The sequence below is a fragment of the Sus scrofa genome, chromosome 2 (assembly GCF_054392235.1).
Source record: "Sus scrofa isolate SSC_HxYL_T2T_F1_AM1 chromosome 2, Sscrofa_HxYL_maternal_Yorkshire_Landrace_v2.0, whole genome shotgun sequence".
NCBI lineage: Eukaryota > Metazoa > Chordata > Mammalia > Artiodactyla > Suidae > Sus > Sus scrofa.
In genome coordinates this window covers 31,606,127-31,615,840 of record NC_139384.1, presented here as the reverse complement: position 1 = coordinate 31,615,840, position 9,714 = coordinate 31,606,127, and positions in this window count along the sequence as shown.

Here is a 9,714-nt window from a genome sequence, read left to right as displayed (position 1 = left end):
TTTTAACTGTGATTTTAGAGCAGCCAGTGCTAAAACAGCCTTGAAGCTGGGTTGGGGTGTTTCCGTTTATACCTTTTGGGGTGATTGAACCCTCTGAGACCTGTGAGATGTCGTGAACCCTGGAAAATGCATGTGCATTCACATAAAATCTCAGGGTCCATGAACTCCTGAAGTTCATCCATGGATTCCCCTGGGGAATCCACGGACCCCAGTTTCCTGCTCTAAATTTATACTCATGGAAAGATATCCAAGATAATTTTAAAAGAAAAAATAAATAAATTACTGAGGATATATACAGCGTCACAATGTGATTCCATTTCTCTCTCTCTCTCAGTTTTTTTTAATGGCCGCACCGGTGGCATATGGAGCTCCCGGGCCAGGGACTGAATCTGAGCTGCACCTGCAACCTACACCAAAGCTGGAGCAACATGGGATCCTTTAACCCACTGTGCAGGGCCAGAGACCCAAGCCACTGCAGTGGGATTCTTAAGCTATTGTGCCACAGAGAGAACTCCCCATTTTTCTCTTGAATGTTATATATACCTGAGGGGAGTGGGACTAAGGGGAAGGACTACATTTACCTTTTATTTTATATACTTCATTTTGAACTATTTCATATGGAAAATACATTATTTTTGTAATAGTAATTTTCTTGAAAAATTTAGCCTTCAAATAGGAATTGTGCCCCTGACTGAATCAGACTTTGCACTTACCATTTCTGGGCAACTGATCTTGACTAAAAGCCAATACTTCCAGGAAGCTGGGGTGCGGACCAGAATAGAAGGGGCCAAATACGAGGCTGTATGGAAGGTTTGTCTCAGGGCACTTTAGATGTAGGTTTGCTGGATTTAAGGGTTCAACTGGGAAGCCATGGAATACCTTGTAAATCCATTTCTGAATGCATTTGCCTAAAATGAGGAAAGAGCAAACTGAGCATGCAGAATGGTCTCCTCAGCTCATTTTAGGTTACATAAAACATTTTGATCAAAGATCTCTGTTCTTAGAGATTGGGGCCAGTAATGAGCCATGATAAGTCCTCATTGGAAAGGTGCAGAGCTGACACAGGAAATGGGAGTGATGAACCCAGCTTCCGTAGTTCCAAACATGCGCACAGTTCACAGAGAGGGCTTACATTTGGGGGGCATTTGATTACGGCCTCACCGGCAGCATATAGAAGTTCCCGGGCTAGGGATAAATCTGAGCTGCAGCTGCTGGCCTACACCACACCCACAGCAATGCCAGATCCAAGCCACATCTGCAACCTACACCACAGCTCGTGGCAACGCCAGATCCTTAACCCACTGAGCCAGGCCAGGATTGAACCCACATCCTCATGTATACTGGTCAGATTCTTAACCTGCTGAGCCACAACGGGAACTCCAGTTAGCTCATGTTTTAAATTCCATCTGACCCAGAGCTGCTCCCTGCTAAGGCGGTGAGTAGGACAGTGAGAAGTACTGCAAAAGGCACGTGGCACTCAGAAATCATTTGCTGCTCTGAGGGTGGGCTTTTACAAAACCATGCAACTTAGTATATCACACATATACAAAAGGAGGCTCAGCCATGCCAGGAAGAGAAAGACTGGGCCCTTCTCTGAATGAAGTCCTAGTCTGTCTTTGCTGCTTTCCTCCCACTGTGAAACCACGAGCTGGTGAGAGCAGGCCCAGGTCAGCTTCTGCCCTGTTCCCCCTGACCTTGGGGACCAGGGGCCAGTGACATCTACCAGAGCCACTCCGTCTGCTGTGCACTTGGCCAGGCCTCTTTGAGCTTAAGGTGGATGGGGTTAATCACCACCCTTCAAATGGCTCTCCCAGGGGAAGCAGGAGAAGGAGGCAACTTAGTTAGCTAATGTTAATGAGATTTGCCTGATATAGGCTGAGCTACCACAAGACAGGACCTAGCCCTGCCAAGGTCTACCTGGCTTCTCCAGTGAGGGTGACACTTCAATCCCACCTCCAGCAGTAAGCCATCTATGGGGTGAGGATCATTCTGACCCCTTCTGTCTTCCATTCCCAGTTCCTCCCTTGAGACCAAGGCCATCAGAGGGTACTGGGCCAGCCCCTGACATCAGTGGTCCATTACCCACTACCTCCTTCATTACCAGCAGCTATAACAGCCGCCAGCCTCTGGCTCAGCAGAGCCTCCTCTTTCCATGTGCCTGGCACAGCCACGTGCATGAGGTATCTAGTTGAATCCTCACAATACATCAGTGAGCCCCAGATGAGTTTCCCCACTTGACAAATTAGGAAACTGAGGCTTGGAAAGAAGAAGGAATGTTTCCCAAGTCTGCTCATCTCATGAGTGGAAGAGAAGGCACTTGAAACAAGATTTGTGCCCCCAAGTCCAATGTTCTTTCCCCTCCATTAGGTGAAATTAGGCAAGTGACCACAAACAAAGCACTGTCCCACACTGTACCAGAAAGCGTCCCTGGCCATGGTCTGTGTTTGTCCTGGACATAGGGGAGGAAGCAATCCTTTGCCCCCCAAAACAAAGGTCATGATAGCGAGCTACATAGCTCCTACTCTGTGACAGACACTTCGTAAATATTATTTCTCCTGGTCCTCAAACTACCCTAAATAGAAGGTACCAGTATTCATTTTATTAATGAGGAAACCGAGGCTCAGAGACATCCAATGACTTGTCCATAAGTCACAGACAAAGGGTGGTGGTGGTGTCAGGATTTCATCCAGGCTACGGGACTCTTAACCACACGCTTGCCTCCCTGTCCCAGTGGTCTTGTTCCTCAGTCAATTTATCAGGCCACCCACCCCAGGCCCGACGCCCTCAGGACCTCTGTTTGGTAGCAAGTTAGTCGATTGAATGGAGCGGAATACTTCCTCCTCATCTGTTAACACCCCTTCAGCAATAGCGCATTAGGGCCCTAAGAGCCCTTAAACCAGCAACACAAAATCCCCTCTTTCTGCAAAATTGATCTTTCAAGATGTCGGTCAAAAGTCCACAAGGACACAGAGACAGATTCCTCAAACAGCGTCTCACTCGGCAGCATAATTAATAATTGTCCTATAAAGGGTCAGGGGAAAAGATTTGCTGCCATTTTGCTGGGCACTGGGGAGTGAAACACAAGTAAGTCCAGTACATTTTTTATTTCCACGTATTGCCTTTGTCAAGAACCTCCTTATTCCATAACGCCAGATGAGTTAGGGTTTTTTTTAAAAGTAGTTCCATGTTTCAGTAAAATAAAACTCCCCCTCCCATCTCCACCCAATAAAAAGTAAAACCCCATGCAAAGAAAGAGGAAAGGCAGACACCTAAGCCTCTCTTGTTGACAAATGCACGAAAGAAAACCTCCTTTTGTCCAATATGCTTTTTATCATGTTTCAGAAAAGACATGGATTTTTTCCTAAAGGAATTAAATGCCAAGTTGATACAATTTTGGTGGAGAGACATAAACTTGCAAGGAATTGCCCTCACAAACATGTGCTGATAATGAACGCAGGGTTTGGGATTTGGGAGAGGGTTTGTGCCAAAAAGAAAAAGCAATCTGGTGCCCGTGACCTGGAAATCTGGGCCCCTCGAGTCCTTGGGGTTCAGCTTCGGGTTTTGGTGTTCTCCTTGGAGAACCGGATGATAGCTGGTGTCTCTGCGGATATGACTTGAATGAATTCCCGGGATAACGACCCAGCCTCCCATGATTTACTAACCTCACCGCTGTGCAGCCGCCCCACCAGGGCCGGTTAATCCTTTAATGGTCCCTGCAGTGTGTCCAGGGCTGCTCCGAAAATTCCACAGCCCTCCCTGGAACACCGAGGGGCATTGAATGCCCTCTGCCTTCTCCTCCACAGCGCCCCACCCCCACCCCTTATCTTATCAGGTAGCTAATTCCCACAAATTATTGTGTGATTCAGGCAGAAACATGAAACTGCACTGAAATCATAAATTTGTCACTTTCTGGACAACTGCTAAGTCAAGAAAATCTGGACCAAGTGGGGCTTAGTCACTGTTCTGAACAATTAAGACCTGGCAGTGCATTTGGCACTCTCTCCCTTTCAAAGCAGTGTTTATGGATGGGACAGAAGAACACAGTTTACATAGAGGTTTAACATGGCATCCACTCTTAAGTGGCGTGTAATCCTTCACGGAGGTAATGTGACTCCCAGCGCATTGTCCCAGGCAGGAGGTCTCTGTGGCCCATGGCACCCCATCACTTTGGTTATCTTCGGGTCCATCATTTGCCTTAAGATGAGCAACAGCCAGGCTTCCTAAATCTAGTCCTGCTCAGAGCCTATGGGCTCCCATGAGAACTGAGCCTCAAGGGAGGACACTGATGAATTTTTCTTCTAGGCTTTAGATCCAAATCTGCCTACTTCTCACCTCCTCCACCACCACCAGCCCGTCCACACCACCTCCCTTGGACTATGCCGAGAGCTTCCTCAGAGAGCTTCATCCTTCAGACTAGTTCCCACCCAGAGGCCTGAGGGATCTTCAACTTTTTTCTTATCAAGTTAAAATTCACATAAGATAAAATTAAACATTCTGAAGTACACAATGCAGTGGCTTTTAGTGCATTCACCACGTTGTACAACCATCACCTCTAGTTCTAAAACATTCCATCCCTGCCAAAGGAAATCCGAACCCATCAAGCAGGCACTGCCCACTCCCCTTCCCTGACCCCTGGCAGCCACTGATCTGCTTTCTTTTTCTCTGCATTTGCCCATGCTGGACATTTAAATTAAATGGAATCGTATAGTATGTGACCTTTTTTGCTTGGCTTCTTTCACTTAGCATATTTTCATGTCTTACCCATGTTACACCATGTATCAGCACTTTATTCTTTTTTATAGCCGAGTAATATTCCATTTGCTGGATATACCACATTTGGTTTATCCACTCATTAGGTGATGGACATTTGGTTGTTTCCACCTTGTGACAACTGTGAGCAGTGCTGTTATGAGCATTCTCATATAAGTTTTTGTTTGAATACCTGGGATTGGAATTGCTGGGTCATGATCCTCTTAATTTTAAAGTCATCTCAGATTACTCTTCTGCTCAAAACTCTCCAATGGCTTCCCAACCGGAATAAAAACAAAAATCTTTATAATTTCCTGCAAAGTCCCTCTGTGATCTGGCTCCCGTAACTTCTCACCTATCACTTGCACACTTGGTCCCAACAAACTGACGTCTTTACTGGTCCTCAGGTACATGTTGATGCCCCATCCAGATTCCCGCCCTTGGCTTTTCTGCCCAGAACACTCTCTTCCCTCCTCCCTCACCTCCCTCAGACTTCTATCCAATAACCACCCTATTTAAAATGGAATACCCATCCCCTTGACCCTCCTTGTTATTCTTCATCTGAGCCAGTAAATATTCATCTGGTTTCATTGTTATTGTTTTTTCTATTTCCCCCAGTAGATTGTAAGCTCCACGAGAGCAAGATTTTGTGTTTTGTTCATGAACTTTCCCAGTGCGCAGACCAGAGCCCTCACAGGCTAATGGCAACTAGACTGATCCACCAGCAGGGTGCTTTTCATATCAAGCTTTCCCCTCTTTTACCTCCAGTTACAGCAGGGACATTAGTTCAATTTCTACACATACATCAGATTTTTTTTAAAGGTTCAACACAAAGTAAATTGGGCAGCACACCTAAAAGGAAGTGTTCTACATATCTGATCTCAAACAATTTTGACGAAGCCTATGTGCTAGCCTAACTCATAGATTCTTATAAAGAGGTTAAGTGACTTGCCCAGGGTTACACAGATAGCAAGATACAGAACAAGGATTTGCACCCAGCAGAGTGCTTGCTTTGAGCACTGCATTGTATAATCTTACTATTTGAAGGCATTGACAGAATGAATGGACAGTCAAAAATATTAGGCTCTCTTTTGGGGTCTCGCCATCTCCCATCTCAAGCCCCATTTTCTTTTTCCACCTCCTTCTGCCTGAAGGAATATTTTTCTGGTCTCCCTGAGAAATACCTCCTTCTTTTATATCTTAAGTAATTTCTCTCTAGAGTCATTCTCTCCATGATTTTGTGGCAAATACACATATGAAAATATGTAAAAATTCAAAAGAGTGACCAGCTGGCCATTTCTTCTTGTCACACTTATTTCCTGAGGAAAAGAACCCATGGACTAGCTGCTAAAAGGGAGAGGGAGAGCAAAATGCTAGGAGAAAAACGAAGATAATATTTCCCAAATATTGTCCTGCCACATATGACTGGGTACAAGCCATGAGCCAGGTCCTGTTCTGGGTGCTAGTGGGATGGAGAGCCACAAAATCTGCACAGAGGATGTGGTCATTTTCTCTTGCTGCTACAGAAAATTACCACAAACTTAGGGGCTTAACCCAACAAAATTTTTAAAATTTTAAAATGTTTAAATGTGACATTTAATATTTAAATGTCACTTGTCTGAAGATCCGTGGTCCAAAATGAGCCTCACTAGGCTAAAATCAAGAAATCATCAGGGCTGCCTCCCTTGGCTCTGGAGGGAGATCTGTTTCCATGCCTTTGCAGCTGCTTAGAGGCTGCCCACTTGCCCTGGCTCACGGCCCCACATCACTCTGAGCTCTGCCTCCTTTATTACATCTCCTTCTCTAATTCAGACTCTCTTGTCTCTCTCTCTCTTTTCATATTTACATATAGGGTTCACCTCAATAATCCAAGGACAACCTCCCTATTTAAAAATCCTTAATCACATCAGCAAAGTCCCTTTTTGCCTTGTAAGGTAACGTATTCACAGGTTCTAGGAATCGAGACATCTTTGCAGAGCCAGTATTCTGCCAACCACAGGGGGTTAAAGTCTAGAGTTGGGTGCTATGGGCAATAGTAGGAGACAGGTGGGATTGTAAGGGCTCGCAGGGATGGCAGGTGTGGGGATCAGGCAATGCTTCTCTGTGTAGGCAGAGACCTGGAGGATGAATAAGAGTTAGGGATTTGGAGGACATGGGAAGAGGAGGCAGGAGAGGGAGGGATTCAGACAAAGTTTAGAACAAAACCTCAAAGATGATCAAGAAAAGAGTTGATCTTTGGAGTTAGGAATTTGGGGGCAAGATAAGGGTCAGGTGTTCAAAGGCCTGGTAAACCCCTGGGAAGTTCAGGCTTTATCCTGAGGGAAACAGGTGATGAGGTGATTTTATTCAAGTCCCTCTTGGCTGCAGAGCCAGTATAGGTTGGGGGAGGAGGGCAAGATGGGTGATGGAGAGAACAGGTATGGGGTTGTTATGAAAATCTAGGGACAGCAGATGGGCGTGGGGACTGGAGAAGGGTGGAGGCAGTGGAGAGAGGTTTAGATTTAGATTTAGGGCCTGATGATTAATTGCATGTCGGGTTGGGGCATAAGACCTGAGTCCAGGATGACTCCCAGGTTTCTGGCTGGAGCCACTGAGAAGGAGGCTTGGGGAAGAAGATGATAAGTTCCCTTGTGAACATGCTGAGTTGCTGATACCTGCGGGATATCCAAATGGAGATGCCCAGGAAGCAGCTGCATCCTTGGGTTGTGAGGATTAAATGAAAGGATCCATGGAAACCACTTAGCCACTCTGACTGGTACAGAGTTAAACACTGAACAAATAGGAGGTCTTATTATTATTGTATTCAGGTCTGGACTGTGCTTCAATAAACCACACTCTGAGAACCATGGTTGGGGCAGGGACAAAAAGAAGGCAAATAAGGAGTTCCTGTCATGGCTCAGTGGTTAACGAATCCGACTAGGAACCATGAGGTTGTGAGTTCAATCCCTGGCCTTGCTCAGTGGGTTAAGGATCCAGCATTGCCGTGAGCTCTTGCGTATGTTGCAGACGTGGCTCGGATCCTGTGTTGCTGTGGCTCTGGTGTAGGCCGGCGGCTACAGCTCCGATTGGACCCCTAGCCTGGGAACCTCCATATGCCGCGGGAGTGGCCCAAGAAATGGCAAAAAGACAAAAAGAAAAAAAAAAGGCAAATAAATGAGAGGAGAGACAAGGAAAAGGAAGATTCCGTAGTTGCATGGATGTCCATGCTTATTCTGAGTCCCTTGGATTAATAGAGACAGGATGGCAGTTTGCCGGTTGAAGTGGGGGCATCAGTTAGCACGAACCAAGTACAGAGAAAACAAAACTACCCTGAGTGCATTTTCAGGAATTCGCCAGTATCCTCTGGAGTTGCCAGGAGGGCAACAGGTTGGTTGCTAGGATTAACTCCAGGCTGGTTTGTTTTTGATGAGAAGCTGGGTGGGTGTTGGGGATGGGGGCAGGCCTTTCTTGGCTGTATTGACAGCAGGGACAAAAGCAATGAGTTGATCTCTTCGCTCTGATTTCAATCTTGTCATCAAAGAGAGTGCTCCATCTACACATCTGAGCACACAGCCACTTGTAAGAAGAATGGGGCAGTTTCTCCTAGGGTTTTAATATTAATACTTTCCCCTCAGAGAGAGGAATTAATTTTTCCTGGGCAAAAGTGCCATTTGGTACAAGGGAAAGTTTAGATTTATGAGGCACCAGAGGCAATTTATTTCCTTTAAATATGATCATTATGAACACAGCAACTTCGTAAGAGAAAAATGGAATTCAAGGAACATTAACCTCTAAATAGTTACGGCATTTCAAATTCCTGTCCCGTCTTTGCTGTCAATAGGATAACTTTGGAATTTGTGAGTACAAGGTCAGACAATGCAGTATGAAATATCTGGAATCTAGTTGGGTGTTGTTTTAATATCTTTAATGTGTTGTTGGACTCCAAAGCTAGGGAAAAAAAACATTAAAAGGCTGCAGGTATCTACCAAGTTTAGAGGACTTTAAAAATAGACCAGAGGAGTTCCTACTATGGCACAATAAGATCAGCAGCATCTTGAGAGCACTGGTTCAATCCCAAGCCCAGCACAGTGGGTTAAGGATCAGGGGTTGCCGCAGCTGTGGCTTAGGTCGTGACTGTGGCTGGGATCTGATCCCTGGTCTGGGAACTCCACATGCTGAGGGGCGGCCAAAGAAGAAAAAAAAAAAAATCCTAGAGCAGAGATATTTAAAGATCTTAAGATTCAAAGAAATGAAAAATCCAGTCAAGTGAAGCAGTAGATTCAGAGGTACACAGACTTCTGAGAGTAGAGACAGAGGCTAGGAGTTGTGTGTCCGAATCCAGGGAAGTCTGAGACACTGGACCATAAATAAAGTTCAGTGGGTGCCATCAGTCTCGTGGAAAGTTTCATAGTCAGCATACAGCCCCGATCACGCCAAAGGTAACCCCAAATGATTTTGGGATGATGAAATTGTCCTTGGAAGGTAAATGCCTCATTAATTTTAAAATTGGAAAGTCTTTTTATACTTAAGTATAGAAATGCCAAAGAATCAAACAAAAATATCAATAGTTTTGTGTTAAGACATCTGTACATAATTGGTATTTAAAGCATAATGTTTAAGACAATTTGTTCTATTAAATTTTTACTTCAGATACAATGTACAAATCCATTCTCATGATTTTTAAATCTGCTGGACACGTTTTCTCTCACTAGTCATGCCTAGGTACTTTCTTGAGCTCTATAATTATGTAATCTACAAATAAGTGACATTTTGGATATTATTTCCTACGTATCTTCTTCTTTTTTTTTTTTTTTTTTTTTTTTTGCTTTTTAATGCCCCACCCACCGCATATGGAAGTTCTCAGGCTAGGGGTCCAGTTGGAGCTGTAGCTGCCAGCCTACGCCACAGATATGGCAACGTGGGATCTGAGCTGTTCTGCGATCTACACCACAGCTCATGGCAACACCGGATCCTTAACCCACTGAG